The 24,886-nt window shown below is 36.8% G+C and overlaps 2 long non-coding RNA genes and 1 pseudogene across 4 annotated transcripts; all 3 read right to left on the reverse strand.

Annotated features, from left to right (window-relative positions):
- Positions 1 to 251: 251 nt before the first annotated feature.
- Positions 252 to 1,638, reverse strand: LOC309510210 (protein adenylyltransferase SelO-like; annotated as a pseudogene). The gene is made up of 6 exons: positions 1,598 to 1,638; positions 1,499 to 1,555; positions 1,268 to 1,332; positions 849 to 916; positions 675 to 762; positions 252 to 591 (listed from the first exon to the last, which is right to left on the reverse strand). The product of its transcript is annotated as a protein adenylyltransferase SelO-like (transcript).
- Positions 1,639 to 1,713: 75 nt separating this feature from the next.
- LOC309510189 lies at positions 1,714 to 3,636 on the reverse strand. Its single transcript, XR_014210246.1, has 3 exons — positions 3,378 to 3,636; positions 3,184 to 3,302; positions 1,714 to 2,123 (listed from the first exon to the last, which is right to left on the reverse strand). It is a non-coding gene; the product is annotated as an uncharacterized lncRNA (long non-coding RNA).
- A 19,211-nt stretch (positions 3,637 to 22,847) lies between these two features.
- Positions 22,848 to 24,365, reverse strand: LOC309510178. 2 transcript variants are annotated; one of them, XR_014210240.1, is made up of 3 exons: positions 24,333 to 24,365; positions 23,815 to 23,877; positions 22,848 to 23,310 (listed from the first exon to the last, which is right to left on the reverse strand). It is a non-coding gene; the product is annotated as an uncharacterized lncRNA (long non-coding RNA). The 2 variants fall into 2 exon arrangements; XR_014210241.1 differs by lacking the exon at positions 24,333 to 24,365 and adding an exon at positions 24,161 to 24,303.
- Positions 24,366 to 24,886: the final 521 nt, after the last annotated feature.

Below are 24,886 nucleotides of genomic sequence, written 5' to 3' on the forward strand. Positions count from 1 at the left end.
TGTGTGTGTGTGTGTGTGTGTGTGTGTGCGTGTGTGCGTGCGTGCGTGCGTGCGTGCGTGTGTGTGTGAAATGTTATATGACAAAAAGCTTAAAAACTAAACGTATAGGAAGATGATTGCTAATATTATGAAAGTTTAAGTTAGACAAAGAAACATACTTGGGTCATACGATTCCATAAATCCAAATGGGCCATAATCAAAAGTGATAGAAAGCAGACTGAAGTTATCTGTGTTACAGACTCCTGTGTGAAGATGCAGATCATGATGTTGTGCATTTTGCGTATTAAGCTCGATCTATAATGATAAATCTATATGATAACTAAACAAGTAAAGCAGAGTGAACTAACCATGAGCAAAACCAACCGACATCCAGTGGGCGATTAAATGTGCCGTTTCATTCAGCACTCGAGAGAAAAACACCTTCACACAACATGAAAACCATTCAAATATAGTGAGACTGATCAGACAATATAAAATAATCTTGTATTACAGCTAAACAGCAGAGAGACACAGATACTCACCACATACTTGTCAGGGTCATTTGTTGCTATAGATTTAAAATGCTCTTTAATTACAAAGTCCAACAATGTCCTGAAAATAAAAGATAAAAAGAAATTAAAAAGCAAATAAGAGTGAGAAAAAAATATTACTCTCCAAAGTTAAAGTTAATATACCGTAGGACATCTAACTCTCCAGTTCTAGTTAATATCTCCAGTGAACCGATACGAAACCAGGACTTGGCCAGACGCAGAACAACCGCTCCTGATAGATACAGAGAACAATCACATAAAGCTGAGGAGGATAAAGAACTTAGTTACTCGATTTTTCCAAATCTGATCGTATTTTACCTCTTTCTTTTATGACACTGCCATTATAAAACGGATCCCTCCAAACAGGTTCCTCACTCACAACCAGACTGACAAACAATAAAGGCAAAAAAATGGAAAAAGTATAAATAAATAAAATAATAATATTCAACACCAAACATTTGAATGTGATAAACACATATATTACTCTTCTTGTGCATGTCCATTTATATATATTGTGCATTTATATGTGTGTGTGTGTGTGTGTGTGTGTGTGTGTGTGTGTGTGTGTGTGTGTGTGTGTGTGTGTGTGTGTGTACACCTGAGGGCTCTGCTGGTACATGTGTGTGTGTGTGTGTGTGTGTGTGTGTGTGTGTGTGTGTGTGTGTGTGTGTGTGTGTGTGTGTGTGTGTGTGTGTGTGTGTGTGTGTGTGTGTGTGTGTGTGTGTGTGTGTGTGTACCTGAGGGCTCTGCTGGTAGGAACTCCCTCACAGAGGAGCGAATCACAGCCCGTCCATCACCAGACCTGCACACAAAACATCATGTACAGTAAACAGCATAACCATTACACTCCTGCCAGACAGAGAATCACACACTATGAGTCATAATGTAAGATCATTTACAACTAAATATATCTCAGAATTACTTAAAAAGCATATCAAAAATATTGAGCAGCAGAAACTGATATTCACCTTGAGTTCGGTGTCTTTCCTGAGCCTTTCAACTGGACTTCCCATCTTTCACCTTTTCTGGATAAAAGAGAGATTGTATACCGCTCTAACGGTTAACACTTGTCAGTTCTAAACTGAGAGATGTCATTGTTCAGACGCATGTTTAAGCATTAAGTGAGAATTAGATTTTAAAAATGACAGAATCATCTATTTGCTGAAAAACCAGTAAGTATAGATCAAACATTCCATTCTTTAATCTTAAACAACATTATGGGAAAGTTGACATGCATTACAACAGAAAAGTCACATCTGACAATAACAACTGATGATTTGTGTTGAACGCTGATGGAAAAGGATGATTTTACCTGTTTGTGTATTCACCCAACAAATGTGCTCTTCCATCCCCCAGCTGTCCGGCCCAATAACCAAACTATAATAATAATAACACATGGTTGACATGTTTGCTCTGGTTGTCTTACGCCATCGCTGTCGGGTTTGAAGTGACGGTCAGTTTTACCTGATGGCCCCCGTATCTGTGTGCCAGTGGAACAGAGCCAGGAAACAGTTTCCCACCACTGACACAACGGACAAACTCTTCATTCTGAATCACAGACTCATTCAGATCCAAAATATTCCTCAACACATCCTGAAATACACAAAAGAGCCTGAATATATGCAGAAACAACATTTACACAAAAGTACTATGGTGGTACCATGGTCCAGTTTGGTTTTAAAGCAGTTTTCTCAGACTGTGATCCTCAGACCACTGGTGGTTCTGTAAAGAGTCCAAGTGGCCCACGAGTTCATTAGCTGATTAAAAGCTTTATGACTGAATCAATTAATAAAAGTATAACTGACAAAAACAAACAAAAAACACTAAATGAACTGAATTAATTAACTCAATGCAATAAATGAACTGTTTGTGACTAAATAAATGTATGATAAAGTGTTTCTATTGGTATGTAAGTGTTGGGTCCAATTTTTAAGCTAGCATTATAGCTAAGAGCTATAATAGCTATATATATAATAGAGTATAATAGCTAAAAATAATTTGCCCACAACCTAAAGTAGACATTTATTTGAGGAGTTGGGTGGTTCAAATTTTTTTTTTTTTTTTGTGATCTGCTTCACCCTTGTAAAAAATAAGTGTTAAAAATAAAAATGGAAAACTATGTTTCTTTTAAAAAACAGTTATTGCAGATAATACAAAATTAATGAAATAAAAAGCCACTTAACGAGTATACTTTCATGACCGTTTCTTAACAAACTATAATAAATGTTCATTTAATTTCAGTTAACATGATGCAATTAAGTGTCCGAAACATTATATTCAGTTTGCACCAAAGTATATTCTTTTAAAGTAGCCTATATTATTTTCATATAATTTCTCTTTTTAAAAGTATGATGAAGTGTACTTCTTTGTAACAACAGCCTGAATAAGTTCAAAATTATGCTGACGACGACAATGTTATTGGTGGTGATGATGATGATTAATTTATTACTATTTTAAAATGTGGACAAGAAAAATGATAAAGAATGGGTGGGTGTGACCAAACTTTTGACTGGTGGTTAGATGGCACTAGCTCCATTGTATTTTTCTGTTTCATAAATTACATATACACAGTTACTGCAACAATATCCCCAGGTTTGACTGCAGTGAAGCACAAGTTCTCTGTAAATGATGATGAGTGGATGGGTTTATTGACCTGTGACACAGCAGCCAGTGTCAGGGGCTCTTTCAGAGGAGAGGGCTGAGACTCTGAAAACACACTTCTCTTCACAGTACGAATAACATTACCATCAACCTCATCAAGAGGCAGAGCATCTGTAAAACACACAGAAGTGATTAAAACATATCAACGTGTAAAATAGCATGTTGGCACTCATATCTGTATCTTACCTAGTAGTTTATGTGATAATGCCAGTAGTATTTCTCCACAGTGTTTCACATCGCTATAAAAGTGACTCTTATCGAACTCTCTTTCATTACAACTTTCATTCTCACAGAATTCTTGTTCGTCCCTAAATGTAGCGATGGCGACGGCCGATAAAAATAAAAATAACGTGAAACCATGTTTTGTCATTACATCAAACTCACAGGCATATTTTTTTAACTATATATGTCCTGTACTTCCTTACATCACGTAACTAGAGGAAAACATCAGAACTGTCACACAAACAATCCTTCAATGTTCCACCAGAGGGCGCTCATCGGCTCAAAATCCCGAATGCTCCATTTATGCAATATTCGGGACTTTTTTGTCTTTTTGGAAATGTAAGCGCGTTATAAACCATAACCGATTAAATCTATTAATTGTATGGGTTTAGAAGCTGTCGTACTTTCTCACTATAATGATTAAATAAGCGTCTCTAGCCAATGATCAGAGACAACTGTGATTGGTCAACCTCCAATCTGTGCTGTAACAAGTAACAAGTAACAGGTACCATGTGTATGGAAGCTTATGGGTAGCAATATTCAATTTGAAATGCAATATGTAAAATGGCAATGCATTTCTGTATTTAAATTTAAATTTCCCCATACATTTGTGCAACGTTTGGTGCAAAATGAAAATGAAAATTCAATTATATAATTTACATTTGCCATTTCATACAATAGTTTTAATATGTAAATTGAATACATATTTTAACACTTTATAAGTTGCAAAATTTAAATAAAAATGTATTACAGAAATGATTAGATATGTTTAACATGTTCATGCAAAAACTGTGGCAAAATTGTAATTTAAATTAAATTTTTTCTTCATTGCATTTACACTCACATTTAAGACACTTGCGATTTCCAAGCGCCACCTACTGACAGAAAGTGAATTTGCGTTTTCATTCAGTCCGTCTGCTGTTTTTGTTTTGTGCAGGTGTCTTCTAGCATAATTTCACAAAACAAAAGGCAGACCATTTTGTTTTTGCTTTAAATCTTGAAATTATACAATCTAATTTAAATAAAAAATAAATTATCATGCTACATGTGTGTAGCCTCTTTGTTTGCATCATGATTACATTTCAAATGGCTGGCAACAGATGTTATAGAGCAAATAAACAACAAATAAATTTGCTTAAAGGAAAAAATCGGCTATCGGAATTGGCCAATTTGCTTGAAAAAAATTGTTATCAGCAATAGAAAATCATAATCGGGCCACCCTAATAATAATTTAAAAAAAGAAATAAAACATTATTAACAGTCTTTTCACTGTTTTCACAGTTTTATTTTTCTAGTTTTATTAATTTGTAGTTTGTATGGTTAATATTAATGTAGGCTTATTGTCAGCGCACTAAGGTTTAAAAAAGGTAATTGGTATTATCAATGCTTATTGAGTCAATGTTTATTTTCTGTCACCCTCCAGAATGTCTGTTGCAAGCCAACCGTACAGCCGACCTGCTTTCACCCGGCTCATCTGAGTGGACAACCGCACAAACCGCCGCACAAAAACATGAAGTGTCCACAGATAAAGTTAAGATTGGGTCTTTCTAAACGACCACCATCAGTGCCCTCACTAATGTTGAGAGAACCTTTATGGCTCCAGTGGACGGTGACACCCAACTGTTTGAAACGGGTGTGGTTCATATTATTAAAAATTACATATTGTCCATGAAATTTGCGTGTACTTTTCTTGGTCCTGCATCCAAAAAATGCAAAACTGCTCCCTTTGAGTTGCCAGAGGAGGTAGAAAGCAGAAATGGCAAAAACAGTATATATCTCCCTGAAAGGACAAATTGAAAAAGTGAGTAAATTCATCTATCTATCCTCTCAAAAATAGTATAAATTTAAGATAATCTCAGTCATAATTTTTATAGCTTTTGCATGAATAAGTGAAAGGTGACTACGGCTTTTAATACATACAGGTTGAATTATGATAATGTTTTGTGTAAAGACACATTTTATTCAGATTCACTGCCAATGTTGCACCCACTCCCTACTGCTCCAACACTCAACAATGGGCAAGCAATTCAAAGCTGCACACTACAGCCACAAGACATTTAAGTTGACCTTGGTTTAAGCTTAACATACACCAACAAGAGCAACACTCCAAGTCTGGTAACACAACAGTCTCAGGCCACATTTACACATAGCCGGGTATTTAGAGAAACGAATATTTCTCCCCCTCCGTTTTCAAAAATAACATCGTGCACGCAATATCGTTTTCAAAAAAAGTTGTCGTTTACATCAACCCGCATAAATACAAAGGGGCGGCAGTGTAAGGAGAAGGATAAAGCCATGCAAGCCAATCAGAATCCTCAAAATCGACAACGACGAATAGCACGAGCGACTTCCTGTTCCTTTCAAAACAATAGACATGGCGCGAGGTTCGTTCGTGTGGACAGACAGCGAAGCAAATGCAAACAGGCCAAAAGCGTTTTCACAAAAGTAAAAATGAGTACCACTTTAACAGCATCCATGATCAAATAGTAGCCAAACAAACTCATAGACAGTATGGAACAAACTCTGAACATAGGGCGCTCACATGACGTAAGCATTTTCTGGCGCATAATGTGACGTTTGAGAACCTAAAACCCCGTTTCTCCCAGTTGACACGGCAACACATAACCGGCGTTTTCAGAAATCTCCACTTTGGCCGGAGTTTTTAGAAATAATCGTTCTCTGGGATAAAAACTGCGTTTTCGTGTAAATGACAGGCCAAAACGCAGGGAAATATCTGCGTTTTCCCATCGTGTAAACGGGGCCTCAGGCTCTTGGGAGAAGAAACCTCTCCCAGTCCCAGTCCCAGTCCCAGTCCCAGTCCCAGTCCCAGTCCCAGTCCCAGTCCCAGTCCCAGTCCCAGTCCCAGTCCCAGTCTCTCTCTCTCTCTCTCCCCCCCGGCTCTGCTTAAATACTGGATCCTCTTGCCATTGATGAGGAACAGCTGGTAGGTCCCATCACCTAGATTAGGACAGGGAGGAGCACAAGAAATTGGACAAAAAAAAACAAACAAAAAAACCTTTTAATATATGTCCAAATAGAAACTGTTATTTAAAATGGTAATAATATATCACAATACTGTAGTTTATAGCCTAGGCTACTATATTTTAATCAAATAAATGCAGGCTGGGGGAGCAGCGCAAGAGACTTATTTCAAAAACATTAAAAAAATCCACCTGACACACACACACACAAGTTTCAAGTTTTGAAAAATACAACAACAAACAGTAATATTGTAAAGTATAATAACAATTGAATTTATAATTAGCCTATATAGGATTATGTAATGGTTCACAAAATTCACGGTTCAATCACTGTCTGTTGTTGCATTGAGACTCTGGTAGGGCTTTATTTTGAAATTCTCGTCAGCAAAATAGAGGGAAAACAAACAATATTGACAATATTGTTTATAAAATGTTACTCACCATGTTCATTTATGGTAAATCTGACTGTTCCGTTGCGTTCGCACCACATACTTGATAATCGTGCTGTAAACATTGCCTACGCCAATAGCAGGCGCTTATAATTGTGACGTGCGCCAATGGCAGCTGCAAAGGAGAAGCAATATGGGAAATACCGACTGTTTTAAGGAATAAACGCAGAATTTTTGGTTCTTGTCGTGTTTAACACAATCTACACTCGATCGCGCGAGGATATCCATCGTGAAAAATCGCAGCTTGAATTTTTTTTTAGTTACCATCGAAGTGAAAGACAGGTCCTTTCTGTGGTATAAATACAACGTACAACAAAACTACAACTCCCAGCAGGCAATTGGGTCCATTGGCTGCGCGCGCACACACACTCAATAAATCAATGAATGACACTTACCCATTAGAAAACGCAAATGCATACGTCCTGGGACGGTAACACCAGTCAAATTAAATCATTCAAGGAAAATACATCTTTGCAGTGCATACACAAAAGTGCCAATAATATATTTTCACTGCATTTACAATTGCAGAAATAAAGCTATGAGATCGTTATTACAATTAGAAATCAGAAAAAAAAAAAAAAAAAAAAAAAAAATTTTTTATTTTTTTTTTATATATGTCCAAATAGAAAACTGTTATTTAAAATGGTAATAATACATCACAATACTGTAGTTTATAGCCTAGGCTACTATATTTTAATCAAATAAATGCAGGCTGGGGGAGCAGTGCAAGAGACTTATTTCAAAAACATTAAAAAAATCCACCTGACACACACACACACAAGTTTCAAGTTTTGAAAAATACAACAACAAACAGTACTTTTGAACGGTACAGTTGGTTTCATTACAACATTTACACTACATTTATTCATTTAACATAACCTTTATTGACTTAGAAAATGAAGAAAATGACAGGCTAATTAATATGTTATATGAATTTGTGTTTCAATATGTGGCATCGTCAGGTTTTCATACCTCAAATTAAAACCCAGTGATGTCTAATGGTAACAAAATAAAAACGAAACTAAGATTATGCCCTGTATCATGAAGAAAACATAGGTTTATTTTGTGTTACATGACACCTATTGGTGTTGCCTATATGAACAGTGCTAATTCAGGTTAAGAATACACTGTGACAGAGGCAAAACAATTTATTAAAATAATAATAACAACAATAACAATAATGATTATGACGACGCATGCAAAACAGAGAGAAAAGACTCAATTCTATTCGAATAATTACACAATACCACTGTTACGTTCCCAATTCATTTTCTAGGGGCAAAAGGGAAAGTAGCTTTAAAGCTAAAATGAACAGCGACAAAGAAAAGTTAACCTATCTGAGTCCCAGCACACAATACACAAAGTAAGATTTCCAATACATTTATTTACAATAAGTGATAAATACAGTGCAAAAAGAATCCTAAACAAACAGCTCCAAAAGAAAAAGAAATGAAGCCTGTTCTTCAGGAGCAGGTAAAGCCAAAACAAACAAAAGATCTCACTACCCGGTAGAAGGAACACCTAATTGACCTACAACAATCAACACAAATAAACAACAGAACTCTTACCTTACTTCCTAACTAACAAAAAACAGGAGAAAATGAGAAAAGAAAAATGGCACCCACTCCCTACTGCTCCAACACTCAACAATGGGCAAGCAATTCAAAGCTGCACACTACAGCCGTAACAACACATTTAAGCGTAACAACACACTTAAGCTTAACATACACCAACAAGAGCAACACTCCAAGTCTGGTAACACAACAGTCTCAGGCCACATTTACACATAGCCGGGTATTTAGAGAAACGAATATTTCTCCCCCTCCGTTTTCAAAAATAACATCGTGCACGCAATATCGTTTTCAAAAAAAGTTGTCGTTTACATCAACCCGCATAAATACAAAGGGGCGGCAGTGTAAGGAGAAGGATAAAGCCATGCAAGCCAATCAGAATCCTCAAAATCGACAACGACGAATAGCACGAGCGACTTCCTGTTCCTTTCAAAACAATAGACATGGCGCGAGGTTCGTTCGTGTGGACAGACAGCGCGGCAAATGCAAACAGGCCAAAAGCGTTTTCACAAAAGTAAAAATGAGTACCACTTTAACAGCATCCATGATCAAATAGTAGCCAAACAAACTCATAGACAGTATGGAACAAACTCTGAACATAGGGCGCTCACATGACGTAAGCATTTTCTGGCGCATAATGTGACGTTTGAGAACCTAAAACCCCGTTTCTCCCAGTTGACACGGCAACACATAACCGGCGTTTTCAGAAATCTCCACTTTGGCCGGAGTTTTTAGAAATAATCGTTCTCTGGGATAAAAACTGCGTTTTCGTGTAAATGACAGGCCAAAACGCAGGGAAATATCTGCGTTTTCCCATCGTGTAAACGGGGCCTCAGGCTCTTGGGAGAAGAAACCTCTCCCAGTCCCAGTCCCAGTCCCAGTCCCAGTCCCAGTCCCAGTCCCAGTCCCAGTCCCAGTCCCAGTCCCAGTCCCAGTCCCAGTCCCAGTCCCAGTCCCAGTCTCTCTCTCTCCCCCCCGGCTCTGCTTAAATACTGGATCCTCTTGCCATTGATGAGGAACAGCTGGTAGGTCCCATCACCTAGATTAGGACAGGGAGGAGCACAAGAAATTGGACAAAAAAAAACAAACAAAAAAACCTTTTAATATATGTCCAAATAGAAACTGTTATTTAAAATGGTAATAATATATCACAATACTGTAGTTTATAGCCTAGGCTACTATATTTTAATCAAATAAATGCAGGCTGGGGGAGCAGCGCAAGAGACTTATTTCAAAAACATTAAAAAAATCCACCTGACACACACACACACAAGTTTCAAGTTTTGAAAAATACAACAACAAACAGTAATATTGTAAAGTATAATAACAATTGAATTTATAATTAGCCTATATAGGATTATGTAATGGTTCACAAAATTCACGGTTCAATCACTGTCTGTTGTTGCATTGAGACTCTGGTAGGGCTTTATTTTGAAATTCTCGTCAGCAAAATAGAGGGAAAACAAACAATATTGACAATATTGTTTATAAAATGTTACTCACCATGTTCATTTATGGTAAATCTGACTGTTCCTTTGCTTTCGCACCACATACTTGATAATCGTGCTGTAAACATTGCCTACGCCAATAGCAGGCGCTTATAATTGTGACGTGCGCCAATGGCAGCTGCAAAGGAGAAGCAATATGGGAAATACCGACTGTTTTAAGGAATAAACGCAGAATTTTTGGTTCTTGTCGTGTTTAACACAATCTACACTCGATCGCGCGAGGATATCCATCGTGAAAAATCGCAGCTTGAATTTTTTTTTAGTTACCATCGAAGTGAAAGACAGGTCCTTTCTGTGGTATAAATACAACGTACAACAAAACTACAACTCCCAGCAGGCAATTGGGTCCATTGGCTGCGCGCGCACACACACTCAATAAATCAATGAATGACACTTACCCATTAGAAAACGCAAATGCATACGTCCTGGGACGGTAACACCAGTCAAATTAAATCATTCAAGGAAAATACATCTTTGCAGTGCATACACAGAAGTGCCAATAATATATTTTCACTGCATTTACAATTGCAGAAATAAAGCTATGAGATCGTTATTACAATTAGAAATCAGAAAAAAAAAAAAAAAAAAAAAAAAATTTTTTTTATTTTTTTTTTATATATGTCCAAATAGAAAACTGTTATTTAAAATGGTAATAATACATCACAATACTGTAGTTTATAGCCTAGGCTACTATATTTTAATCAAATAAATGCAGGCTGGGGGAGCAGTGCAAGAGACTTATTTCAAAAACATTAAAAAAATCCACCTGACACACACACACACAAGTTTCAAGTTTTGAAAAATACAACAACAAACAGTACTTTTGAACGGTACAGTTGGTTTCATTACAACATTTACACTACATTTATTCATTTAACATAACCTTTATTGACTTAGAAAATGAAGAAAATGACAGGCTAATTAATATGTTATATGAATTTGTGTTTCAATATGTGGCATCGTCAGGTTTTCATACCTCAAATTAAAACCCAGTGATGTCTAATGGTAACAAAATAAAAACGAAACTAAGATTATGCCCTGTATCATGAAGAAAACATAGGTTTATTTTGTGTTACATGACACCTATTGGTGTTGCCTATATGAACAGTGCTAATTCAGGTTAAGAATACACTGTGACAGAGGCAAAACAATTTATTAAAATAATAATAACAACAATAACAATAATGATTATGACGACGCATGCAAAACAGAGAGAAAAGACTCAATTCTATTCGAATAATTACACAATACCACTGTTACGTTCCCAATTCATTTTCTAGGGGCAAAAGGGAAAGTAGCTTTAAAGCTAAAATGAACAGCGACAAAGAAAAGTTAACCTATCTGAGTCCCAGCACACAATACACAAAGTAAGATTTCCAATACATTTATTTACAATAAGTGATAAATACAGTGCAAAAAGAATCCTAAACAAACAGCTCCAAAAGAAAAAGAAATGAAGCCTGTTCTTCAGGAGCAGGTAAAGCCAAATCAAACAAAAGATCTCACTACCCGGTAGAAGGAACACCTAATTGACCTACAACAATCAACACAAATAAACAACAGAACTCTTACCTTACTTCCTAACTAACAAAAAACAGGAGAAAATGAGAAAAGAAAAATGGCACCCACTCCCTACTGCTCCAACACTCAACAATGGGCAAGCAATTCAAAGCTGCACACTACAGCCGTAACAACACATTTAAGCGTAACAACACACTTAAGCTTAACATACACCAACAAGAGCAACACTCCAAGTCTGGTAACACAACAGTCTCAGGCCACATTTACACATAGCCGGGTATTTAGAGAAACGAATATTTCTCCCCCTCCGTTTTCAAAAATAACATCGTGCACGCAATATCGTTTTCAAAAAAAGTTGTCGTTTACATCAACCCGCATAAATACAAAGGGGCGGCAGTGTAAGGAGAAGGATAAAGCCATGCAAGCCAATCAGAATCCTCAAAATCGACAACGACGAATAGCACGAGCGACTTCCTGTTCCTTTCAAAACAATAGACATGGCGCGAGGTTCGTTCGTGTGGACAGACAGCGCGGCAAATGCAAACAGGCCAAAAGCGTTTTCACAAAAGTAAAAATGAGTACCACTTTAACAGCATCCATGATCAAATAGTAGCCAAACAAACTCATAGACAGTATGGAACAAACTCTGAACATAGGGCGCTCACATGACGTAAGCATTTTCTGGCGCATAATGTGACGTTTGAGAACCTAAAACCCCGTTTCTCCCAGTTGACACGGCAACACATAACCGGCGTTTTCAGAAATCTCCACTTTGGCCGGAGTTTTTAGAAATAATCGTTCTCTGGGATAAAAACTGCGTTTTCGTGTAAATGACAGGCCAAAACGCAGGGAAATATCTGCGTTTTCCCATCGTGTAAACGGGGCCTCAGGCTCTTGGGAGAAGAAACCTCTCCCAGTCCCAGTCCCAGTCCCAGTCCCAGTCCCAGTCCCAGTCCCAGTCCCAGTCCCAGTCCCAGTCCCAGTCCCAGTCCCAGTCTCTCTCTCTCCCCCCCGGCTCTGCTTAAATACTGGATCCTCTTGCCATTGATGAGGAACAGCTGGTAGGTCCCATCACCTAGATTAGGACAGGGAGGAGCACAAGAAATTGGACAAAAAAAAACAAAAAAAAAACCTTTTAATATATGTCCAAATAGAAACTGTTATTTAAAATGGTAATAATATATCACAATACTGTAGTTTATAGCCTATAGGCTACTATATTTTAATCAAATAAATGCAGGCTGGGGGAGCAGCGCAAGAGACTTATTTCAAAAACATTAAAAAAATCCACCTGACACACACACACAAGTTTCAAGTTTTGAAAAATACAACAACAAACAGTAATATTGTAAAGTATAATAACAATTGAATTTATAATTAGCCTATATAGGATTATGTAATGGTTCACAAAATTCACGGTTCAATCACTGTCTGTTGTTGCATTGAGACTCTGGTAGGGCTTTATTTTGAAATTCTCGTCAGCAAAATAGAGGGAAAACAAACAATATTGACAATATTGTTTATAAAATGTTACTCACCATGTTCATTTATGGTAAATCTGACTGTTCCGTTGCGTTCGCACCACATACTTGATAATCGTGCTGTAAACATTGCCTACGCCAATAGCAGGCGCTTATAATTGTGACGTGCGCCAATGGCAGCTGCAAAGGAGAAGCAATATGGGAAATACCGACTGTTTTAAGGAATAAACGCAGAATTTTTGGTTCTTGTCGTGTTTAACACAATCTACACTCGATCGCGCGAGGATATCCATCGTGAAAAATCGCAGCTTGAATTTTTTTTTAGTTACCATCGAAGTGAAAGACAGGTCCTTTCTGTGGTATAAATACAACGTACAACAAAACTACAACTCCCAGCAGGCAATTGGGTCCATTGGCTGCGCGCGCACACACACTCAATAAATCAATGAATGACACTTACCCATTAGAAAACGCAAATGCATACGTCCTGGGACGGTAACACCAGTCAAATTAAATCATTCAAGGAAAATACATCTTTGCAGTGCATACACAAAAGTGCCAATAATATATTTTCACTGCATTTACAATTGCAGAAATAAAGCTATGAGATCGTTATTACAATTAGAAATCAGAAAAAAAAAAAAAAAAAAAAAATTTTTTTTTATTTTTTTTTTATATATGTCCAAATAGAAAACTGTTATTTAAAATGGTAATAATACATCACAATACTGTAGTTTATAGCCTAGGCTACTATATTTTAATCAAATAAATGCAGGCTGGGGGAGCAGTGCAAGAGACTTATTTCAAAAACATTAAAAAAATCCACCTGACACACACACACACAAGTTTCAAGTTTTGAAAAATACAACAACAAACAGTACTTTTGAACGGTACAGTTGGTTTCATTACAACATTTACACTACATTTATTCATTTAACATAACCTTTATTGACTTAGAAAATGAAGAAAATGACAGGCTAATTAATATGTTATATGAATTTGTGTTTCAATATGTGGCATCGTCAGGTTTTCATACCTCAAATTAAAACCCAGTGATGTCTAATGGTAACAAAATAAAAACGAAACTAAGATTATGCCCTGTATCATGAAGAAAACATAGGTTTATTTTGTGTTACATGACACCTATTGGTGTTGCCTATATGAACAGTGCTAATTCAGGTTAAGAATACACTGTGACAGAGGCAAAACAATTTATTAAAATAATAATAACAACAATAACAATAATGATTATGACGACGCATGCAAAACAGAGAGAAAAGACTCAATTCTATTCGAATAATTACACAATACCACTGTTACGTTCCCAATTCATTTTCTAGGGGCAAAAGGGAAAGTAGCTTTAAAGCTAAAATGAACAGCGACAAAGAAAAGTTAACCTATCTGAGTCCCAGCACACAATACACAAAGTAAGATTTCCAATACATTTATTTACAATAAGTGATAAATACAGTGCAAAAAGAATCCTAAACAAACAGCTCCAAAAGAAAAAGAAATGAAGCCTGTTCTTCAGGAGCAGGTAAAGCCAAATCAAACAAAAGATCTCACTACCCGGTAGAAGGAACACCTAATTGACCTACAACAATCAACACAAATAAACAACAGAACTCTTACCTTACTTCCTAACTAACAAAAAACAGGAGAAAATGAGAAAAGAAAAATGGCACCCACTCCCTACTGCTCCAACACTCAACAATGGGCAAGCAATTCAAAGCTGCACACTACAGCCGTAACAACACATTTAAGCGTAACAACACACTTAAGCTTAACATACACCAACAAGAGCAACACTCCAAGTCTGGTAACACAACAGTCTCAGGCCACATTTACACATAGCCGGGTATTTAGAGAAACGAATATTTCTCCCCCTCCGTTTTCAAAAATAACATCGTGCACGCAATATCGTTTTCAAAAAAAGTTGTCGTTTACATCAACCCGCATAAATACAAAGGGGCGGCAGTGTAAGGAGAAGGATAAAGCCATGCAAGCCAATCAGAATCCTCAAAATCGACAACGACGAATAGCACGAGCGACTTCCTGTTCCTTTCAAAACAATAGACATGGCGCGAGGTTCGTTCGTGTGGACAGACAGCGCGGCAAATGCAAACAGGCCAAAAGCGTTTTCACAAAAGTAAAAATGAGTACCACTTTAACAGCATCCATGATCAAATAGTAGCCAAACAAACTCATAGACAGTATGGAACAAACTCTGAACATAGGGCGCTCACATGACGTAAGCATTTTCTGGCGCATAATGTGACGTTTGAGAACCTAAAACCCCGTTTCTCCCAGTTGACACGGCAACACATAACCGGCGTTTTCAGAAATCTCCACTTTGGCCGGAGTTTTTAGAAATAATCGTTCTCTGGGATAAAAACTGCGTTTTCGTGTAAATGACAGGCCAAAACGCAGGGAAATATCTGCGTTTTCCCATCGTGTAAACGGGGCCTCAGGCTCTTGGGAGAAGAAACCTCTCCCAGTCCCAGTCCCAGTCCCAGTCCCAGTCCCAGTCCCAGTCCCAGTCCCAGTCCCAGTCCCAGTCCCAGTCCCAGTCCCAGTCCCAGTCCCAGTCTCTCTCTCTCCCCCCCGGCTCTGCTTAAATACTGGATCCTCTTGCCATTGATGAGGAACAGCTGGTAGGTCCCATCACCTAGATTAGGACAGGGAGGAGCACAAGAAATTGGACAAAAAAAAACAAAAAAAAAACCTTTTAATATATGTCCAAATAGAAACTGTTATTTAAAATGGTAATAATATATCACAATACTGTAGTTTATAGCCTAGGCTACTATATTTTAATCAAATAAATGCAGGCTGGGGGAGCAGCGCAAGAGACTTATTTCAAAAACATTAAAAAAATCCACCTGACACACACACACAAGTTTCAAGTTTTGAAAAATACAACAACAAACAGTAATATTGTAAAGTATAATAACAATTGAATTTATAATTAGCCTATATAGGATTATGTAATGGTTCACAAAATTCACGGTTCAATCACTGTCTGTTGTTGCATTGAGACTCTGGTAGGGCTTTATTTTGAAATTCTCGTCAGCAAAATAGAGGGAAAACAAACAATATTGACAATATTGTTTATAAAATGTTACTCACCATGTTCATTTATGGTAAATCTGACTGTTCCTTTGCTTTCGCACCACATACTTGATAATCGTGCTGTAAACATTGCCTACGCCAATAGCAGGCGCTTATAATTGTGACGTGCGCCAATGGCAGCTGCAAAGGAGAAGCAATATGGGAAATACCGACTGTTTTAAGGAATAAACGCAGAATTTTTGGTTCTTGTCGTGTTTAACACAATCTACACTCGATCGCGCGAGGATATCCATCGTGAAAAATCGCAGCTTGAATTTTTTTTTAGTTACCATCGAAGTGAAAGACAGGTCCTTTCTGTGGTATAAATACAACGTACAACAAAACTACAACTCCCAGCAGGCAATTGGGTCCATTGGCTGCGCGCGCACACACACTCAATAAATCAATGAATGACACTTACCCATTAGAAAACGCAAATGCATACGTCCTGGGACGGTAACACCAGTCAAATTAAATCATTCAAGGAAAATACATCTTTGCAGTGCATACACAGAAGTGCCAATAATATATTTTCACTGCATTTACAATTGCAGAAATAAAGCTATGAGATCGTTATTACAATTAGAAATCAGAAAAAAAAAAAAAAAAAAAAAAAATTTTTTTTATTTTTTTTTTATATATGTCCAAATAGAAAACTGTTATTTAAAATGGTAATAATACATCACAATACTGTAGTTTATAGCCTAGGCTACTATATTTTAATCAAATAAATGCAGGCTGGGGGAGCAGTGCAAGAGACTTATTTCAAAAACATTAAAAAAATCCACCTGACACACACACACACAAGTTTCAAGTTTTGAAAAATACAACAACAAACAGTACTTTTGAACGGTACAGTTGGTTTCATTACAACATTTACACTACATTTATTCATTTAACATAACCTTTATTGACTTAGAAAATGAAGAAAATGACAGGCTAATTAATATGTTATATGAATTTGTGTTTCAATATGTGGCATCGTCAGGTTTTCATACCTCAAATTAAAACCCAGTGATGTCTAATGGTAACAAAATAAAAACGAAACTAAGATTATGCCCTGTATCATGAAGAAAACATAGGTTTATTTTGTGTTACATGACACCTATTGGTGTTGCCTATATGAACAGTGCTAATTCAGGTTAAGAATACACTGTGACAGAGGCAAAACAATTTATTAAAATAATAATAACAACAATAACAATAATGATTATGACGACGCATGCAAAACAGAGAGAAAAGACTCAATTCTATTCGAATAATTACACAATACCACTGTTACGTTCCCAATTCATTTTCTAGGGGCAAAAGGGAAAGTAGCTTTAAAGCTAAAATGAACAGCGACAAAGAAAAGTTAACCTATCTGAGTCCCAGCACACAATACACAAAGTAAGATTTCCAATACATTTATTTACAATAAGTGATAAATACAGTGCAAAAAGAATCCTAAACAAACAGCTCCAAAAGAAAAAGAAATGAAGCCTGTTCTTCAGGAGCAGGTAAAGCCAAATCAAACAAAAGATCTCACTACCCGGTAGAAGGAACACCTAATTGACCTACAACAATCAACACAAATAAACAACAGAACTCTTACCTTACTTCCTAACTAACAAAAAACAGGAGAAAATGAGAAAAGAAAAATGGCACCCACTCCCTACTGCTCCAACACTCAACAATGGGCAAGCAATTCAAAGCTGCACACTACAGCCGTAACAACACATTTAAGCGTAACAACACACTTAAGCTTAACATACACCAACAAGAGCAACACTCCAAGTCTGGTAACACAACAGTCTCAGGCCACATTTACACATAGCCGGGTATTTAGAGAAACGAATATTTCTCCCCCTCCGTTTTCAAAAATAACATCGTGCACGCAATATCGTTTTCAAAAAAAGTTGTCGTTTACATCAACCCGCATAAATACAAAGGGGCGGCAGTGTAAGGAGAAGGATAAAGCCATGCAAGCCAATCAGAATCCTCAAAATCGACAACGACGAATAGCACGAGCGACTTCCTGTTCCTTTCAAAACAATAGACATGGCGCGAGGTTCGTTCGTGTGGACAGACAGCGCGGCAAATGCAAACAGGCCAAAAGCGTTTTCACAAAAGTAAAAATGAGTACCACTTTAACAGCATCCATGATCAAATAGTAGCCAAACAAACTCATAGACAGTATGGAACAAACTCTGAACATAGGGCGCTCACATGACGTAAGCATTTTCTGGCGCATAATGTGACGTTTGAGAACCTAAAACCCCGTTTCTCCCAGTTGACACGGCAACACATAACCGGCGTTTTCAGAAATCTCCACTTTGGCCGGAGTTTTTAGAAATAATCGTTCTCTGGGATAAAAACTGCGTTTTCGTGTAAATGACAGGCCAAAACGCAGGGAAATATCTGCGTTTTCCCATCGTGTAAACGGGGCCTCAGGCTCTTGGGAGAAGAAACCTCTCCCAGTCCCAGTCCCAGTCCCAGTCCCAGTCCCAGTCCCAGTCCCAGTCCCAGTCCCAGTCCCAGTCCCAGTCTCTCTCTCTCCCCCCCGGCTCTGCTTAAATACTGGATCCTCTTGCCATTGATGAGGAACAGCTGGTAGGTCCCATCACCTAGATTAGGACAGGGAGGAGCACAAGAAATTGGACAAAAAAAAACAAAAAAAAAACCTTTTAATATATGTCCAAATAGAAACTGTTATTTAAAATGGTAATAATATATCACAATACTGTAGTTTATAGCCTATAGGCTACTATATTTTAATCAAATAAATGCAGGCTGGGGGAGCAGCGCAAGAGACTTATTTCAAAAACATTAAAAAAATCCACCTGACACACACACACAAGTTTCAAGTTTTGAAAAATACAACAACAAACAGTAATATTGTAAAGTATAATAACAATTGAATTTATAATTAGCCTATATAGGATTATGTAATGGTTCACAAAATTCACGGTTCAATCACTGTCTGTTGTTGCATTGAGACTCTGGTAGGGCTTTATTTTGAAATTCTCGTCAGCAAAATAGAGGGAAAACAAACAATATTGACAATATTGTTTATAAAATGTTACTCACCATGTTCATTTATGGTAAATCTGACTGTTCCGTTGCGTTCGCACCACATACTTGATAATCGTGCTGTAAACATTGCCTACGCCAATAGCAGGCGCTTATAATTGTGACGTGCGCCAATGGCAGCTGCAAAGGAGAAGCAATATGGGAAATACCGACTGTTTTAAGGAATAAACGCAGAATTTTTGGTTCTTGTCGTGTTTAACACAATCTACACTCGATCGCGCGAGGATATCCATCGTGAAAAATCGCAGCTTGAATTTTTTTTTAGTTACCATCGAAGTGAAAGACAGGTCCTTTCTGTGGTATAAATACAACGTACAACAAAACTACAACTCCCAGCAGGCAATTGGGTCCATTGGCTGCGCGCGCACACACACTCAATAAATCAATGAATGACACTTACCCATTAGAAAACGCAAATGCATACGTCCTGGGACGGTAACACCAGTCAAATTAAATCATTCAAGGAAAATACATCTTTGCAGTGCATACACAAAAGTGCCAATAATATATTTTCACTGCATTTACAATTGCAGAAATAAAGCTATGAGATCGTTATTACAATTAGAAATCAGAAAAAAAAAAAAAAAAAAAAAAAAAATTTTTTATTTTTTTTTTATATATGTCCAAATAGAAAACTGTTATTTAAAATGGTAATAATACATCACAATACTGTAGTTTATAGCCTAGGCTACTATATTTTAATCAAATAAATGCAGGCTGGGGGAGCAGTGCAAGAGACTTATTTCAAAAACATTAAAAAAATCCACCTGACACACACACACACAAGTTTCAAGTTTTGAAAAATACAACAACAAACAGTACTTTTGAACGGTACAGTTGGTTTCATTACAACATTTACACTACATTTATTCATTTAACATAACCTTTATTGACTTAGAAAATGAAGAAAATGACAGGCTAATTAATATGTTATATGAATTTGTGTTTCAATATGTGGCATCGTCAGGTTTTCATACCTCAAATTAAAACCCAGTGATGTCTAATGGTAACAAAATAAAAACGAAACTAAGATTATGCCCTGTATCATGAAGAAAACATAGGTTTATTTTGTGTTACATGACACCTATTGGTGTTGCCTATATGAACAGTGCTAATTCAGGTTAAGAATACACTGTGACAGAGGCAAAACAATTTATTAAAATAATAATAACAACAATAACAATAATGATTATGACGACGCATGCAAAACAGAGAGAAAAGACTCAATTCTATTCGAATAATTACACAATACCACTGTTACGTTCCCAATTCATTTTCTAGGGGCAAAAGGGAAAGTAGCTTTAAAGCTAAAATGAACAGCGACAAAGAAAAGTTAACCTATCTGAGTCCCAGCACACAATACACAAAGTAAGATTTCCAATACATTTATTTACAATAAGTGATAAATACAGTGCAAAAAGAATCCTAAACAAACAGCTCCAAAAGAAAAAGAAATGAAGCCTGTTCTTCAGGAGCAGGTAAAGCCAAAACAAACAAAAGATCTCACTACCCGGTAGAAGGAACACCTAATTGACCTACAACAATCAACACAAATAAACAACAGAACTCTTACCTTACTTCCTAACTAACAAAAAACAGGAGAAAATGAGAAAAGAAAAATGGCACCCACTCCCTACTGCTCCAACACTCAACAATGGGCAAGCAATTCAAAGCTGCACACTACAGCCGTAACAACACATTTAAGCGTAACAACACACTTAAGCTTAACATACACCAACAAGAGCAACACTCCAAGTCTGGTAACACAACAGTCTCAGGCCACATTTACACATAGCCGGGTATTTAGAGAAACGAATATTTCTCCCCCTCCGTTTTCAAAAATAACATCGTGCACGCAATATCGTTTTCAAAAAAAGTTGTCGTTTACATCAACCCGCATAAATACAAAGGGGCGGCAGTGTAAGGAGAAGGATAAAGCCATGCAAGCCAATCAGAATCCTCAAAATCGACAACGACGAATAGCACGAGCGACTTCCTGTTCCTTTCAAAACAATAGACATGGCGCGAGGTTCGTTCGTGTGGACAGACAGCGCGGCAAATGCAAACAGGCCAAAAGCGTTTTCACAAAAGTAAAAATGAGTACCACTTTAACAGCATCCATGATCAAATAGTAGCCAAACAAACTCATAGACAGTATGGAACAAACTCTGAACATAGGGCGCTCACATGACGTAAGCATTTTCTGGCGCATAATGTGACGTTTGAGAACCTAAAACCCCGTTTCTCCCAGTTGACACGGCAACACATAACCGGCGTTTTCAGAAATCTCCACTTTGGCCGGAGTTTTTAGAAATAATCGTTCTCTGGGATAAAAACTGCGTTTTCGTGTAAATGACAGGCCAAAACGCAGGGAAATATCTGCGTTTTCCCATCGTGTAAACGGGGCCTCAGGCTCTTGGGAGAAGAAACCTCTCCCAGTCCCAGTCCCAGTCCCAGTCCCAGTCTCTCTCTCTCCCCCCCGGCTCTGCTTAAATACTGGATCCTCTTGCCATTGATGAGGAACAGCTGGTAGGTCCCATCACCTAGATTAGGACAGGGAGGAGCACAAGAAATTGGACAAAAAAAAACAAAAAAAAAACCTTTTAATATATGTCCAAATAGAAACTGTTATTTAAAATGGTAATAATATATCACAATACTGTAGTTTATAGCCTACACTGTAAAAATAAAAGGTGCCTGGAGGAACCTTTTGGGGTTCTTCACTTTGCCACACCGGCGGAACCGTCTGTAGATCCTCTAGGCACCCTTTAAAAAGGGGCGGTTCTCTGAGGAACCACACAGGTTTCCTGAGGAACTCTTATATAAGGCACTGTGTGGAACCACTGTGGGTGCCTCCAGGAACCAAATTTCAATTTTATTTTATTTGTATTAAATTAATTTCATGTTGTTACTATGGTTACCACCATTAACTTCTATTATAATAAACAAACTGAACCAAATACAAAATAAGAATTGTTTATTACATATTTTAGATCCATTTTAATACACTTCCATGCACTTGAAAAAAAAAAGCTAGTAATAGATGAATATCAATGAATACACACACACAAAAAAAAATAGTATAATACATAAGTAACATGAATAATCAACCATGTGTATACAATAAGCTACACAAGAAAAGACATCTCAACAAAATGCATGGAAAACACATGTTCCAAGTAATAAATCAATGTAAAAAATAACAATTTTGACTAATTAAAAATGTCCATCTTCACTTAATTTTAAAACATGTGTTTCAGTCCGCTTGTTAAGTCTGACGTCACTGTTTCCAAGTCCAAAAGCTCTATCAGATGCCAAAAACAAACAGTGCTAATATACACTCATTGTGCTGTAATATTCCTGAAAATTATGATCCTAACCTTTATCTCTATTCCGAATCTCAGATGGTTAGTTATTCAGCTATTTTGAATCATAAAATGTTTAAGTCTGGGATGCCGTGAGACTGGAGACTGTAATGTACACTATGGCTTTTGAAAAGCTTAAATGTGTGACTTGAATCAACAGTTCCCATAAATGGTTGTTGAGTATTCTCAATATCTAGAAACAAGATAGAGAAAGTAGAAGTAGAGGCTTCGACCCGGAAACCGTATTCCTTATGTCACAACAAGCAGAAAACATTTTCCATTTTTCCAGAGTTAAGGTGCAGTAAAATGATCTGTTGTTCTGTGAATGTTCACTGGTGAATTCACTCATTTCAATAAGAATCCACAGCAATTTTGTGTGGTGCTTCATACATTACATCACTACACTGCTGACAACGGTCAATGGACATTTTTGCCTGCGTAATTTCACGAAATTCACAAATGTGATGCACCTTTACTCGCTGCAACATAAAATGCAATCAATTATAAAATCTTCACAAGGGACACGTGAGGTACTTAACGAGTTAGAAAAGTGAAAAGGTGCATCAGCTTCATTTTCTGTTTGTTTTTCCTCTTTTCTGGTGGATGGTCCAGGCACTTCAGTGATTTTCAGGTCTACAGGAGGATTTTTATTCTTGATCAAACTTGTATTTCAGCTTACCGAGATCCCTGCAAAGTACAAAATTTACTGTTAGTAAGGTTATTAAAGTTATTAAATAATTTCCTCAGCCTTGTGACGTTCCAAACCTGTTTGACTTTCTGTCTGTGGAACCCGAAAGCAGATCTCAGGCATAATGCAACCCGTCACCATTCAATATCACTGCATGAAACACAAGCAGAAAAAAATTGTGTAATTCATTCATGAAACTATTCTTATGTACACTTGTCTAGTTCAATTCAATGCAACAATTTATGTAAAAATGGTTAAGCTCCAAAAATGTCCCAGAAAAGATCCTAAAAATAATCAATGAGTTCACAACTCATGTGTTATGGGTTGTGTTGTAAGTCTTATGAAGCCATATAATAGCTTTTTCCTTTTTTTTTCTTTTCGAAAAAGACTAAACTTGAAGTTATAATTCAGGGTTCAAATGTCTTATATTCAAATGCATATGATTAAGGTATAGCCTATAAAAAATGCATAGCATTATTGGCTCCAAACCTGTGATATTATTTTTCTGAGTAACATGAATGAGATTTGAGAGCATGAGGGAAGATTTTCAGAGAATAACTGATTAAAAAACACAAGTACACAGTCAAACAATACAATTTCACACAGAGAAAGTTCATAGTAATAAAGTACTTGCATGTGGTGCAGGTAACTTACTGTAATTCAATGTTGCCTCTGAAATGTTCAGATTATTTTAGAAATGTAACGTTACTGGTTGTTCTGGGGAAACAAAAGAACAAAGCTGATTATTCACAACATAATATTTATTGACCAGTAAATGGCTTTCTGTAGTAAGTAAAGTTAGGCTAAACAAAAACAGACCAAACTATATTAACCGGCTTTTGTTATTCATAACAAACGTCAATGACGACAGCAGGAATCAGCTAAATTAGTTAGGCTATATCAGCAATTTGAAGACACAGTTGTACAGAATATGTTGAATTAAATGACTAAATCAATCTAAGACAATAAGTCAATAATTTCCATTTGTTCATTAACTTACGTTAGATCAACGTAGCATCGCGGCTAAAACCTTCATCCCAGATACTGTGCAATAAACGAGTGGTAAACACTGTAAAAAAGTAGTAATGTATAATACATTTAGTTTATATGTGTGTGTTTGAATATATAGTGAGTAGACTCTGTATTTTTATTTATTTGGCGAGTTTACAAACCTTGTAACGGAGAGCCGAACAAACAGCGGAAGCTCTGATGAGAGTAGCCGTTACTTCAAATCCGATGACGTCGATCAGCTGAGCTTTGTTGCGCGCGAGCAGCGTGAGGAACTGAAGCGACGACAGCAGAGGAATAGCTGCAGTTTCGTGACAGAATAAAACTTTTCTCCTCCTGGTTCTTCTTCTTCAAATAATAATTTATGAAGAAGTAGGTAAAATTATTAATTTATTACTATTATTTATTCAATAATAATTAATTAATTATTATTATTAATATTATTATAATTTAGTGTTATTGTTTAAGGCTTAAATTAATCAATAAAATAGGCCTATAGATACTAAATAAATGTAAGCTACCCAGGTGAAAAAGACGTAGGCTACTGTTAAATGTATTAAAAATGTATTAAAGTATATTTGTATTGTAGGCCTACTAAAAACACACTCAAGTACATTTTTAATAGTACGTCTTTTTTCACCTGGGTATGTAGGCTATACTGAATCAAACTTAAGTAGCCTATAATAATAATAATAGGATAATAATAATCTTATTCTGG

Source organism: Leuciscus leuciscus (genome assembly GCF_965113295.1).
Source record: "Leuciscus leuciscus genome assembly, contig: SUPER_11_unloc_4, whole genome shotgun sequence".
Taxonomy (NCBI): domain Eukaryota; kingdom Metazoa; phylum Chordata; class Actinopteri; order Cypriniformes; family Leuciscidae; genus Leuciscus; species Leuciscus leuciscus.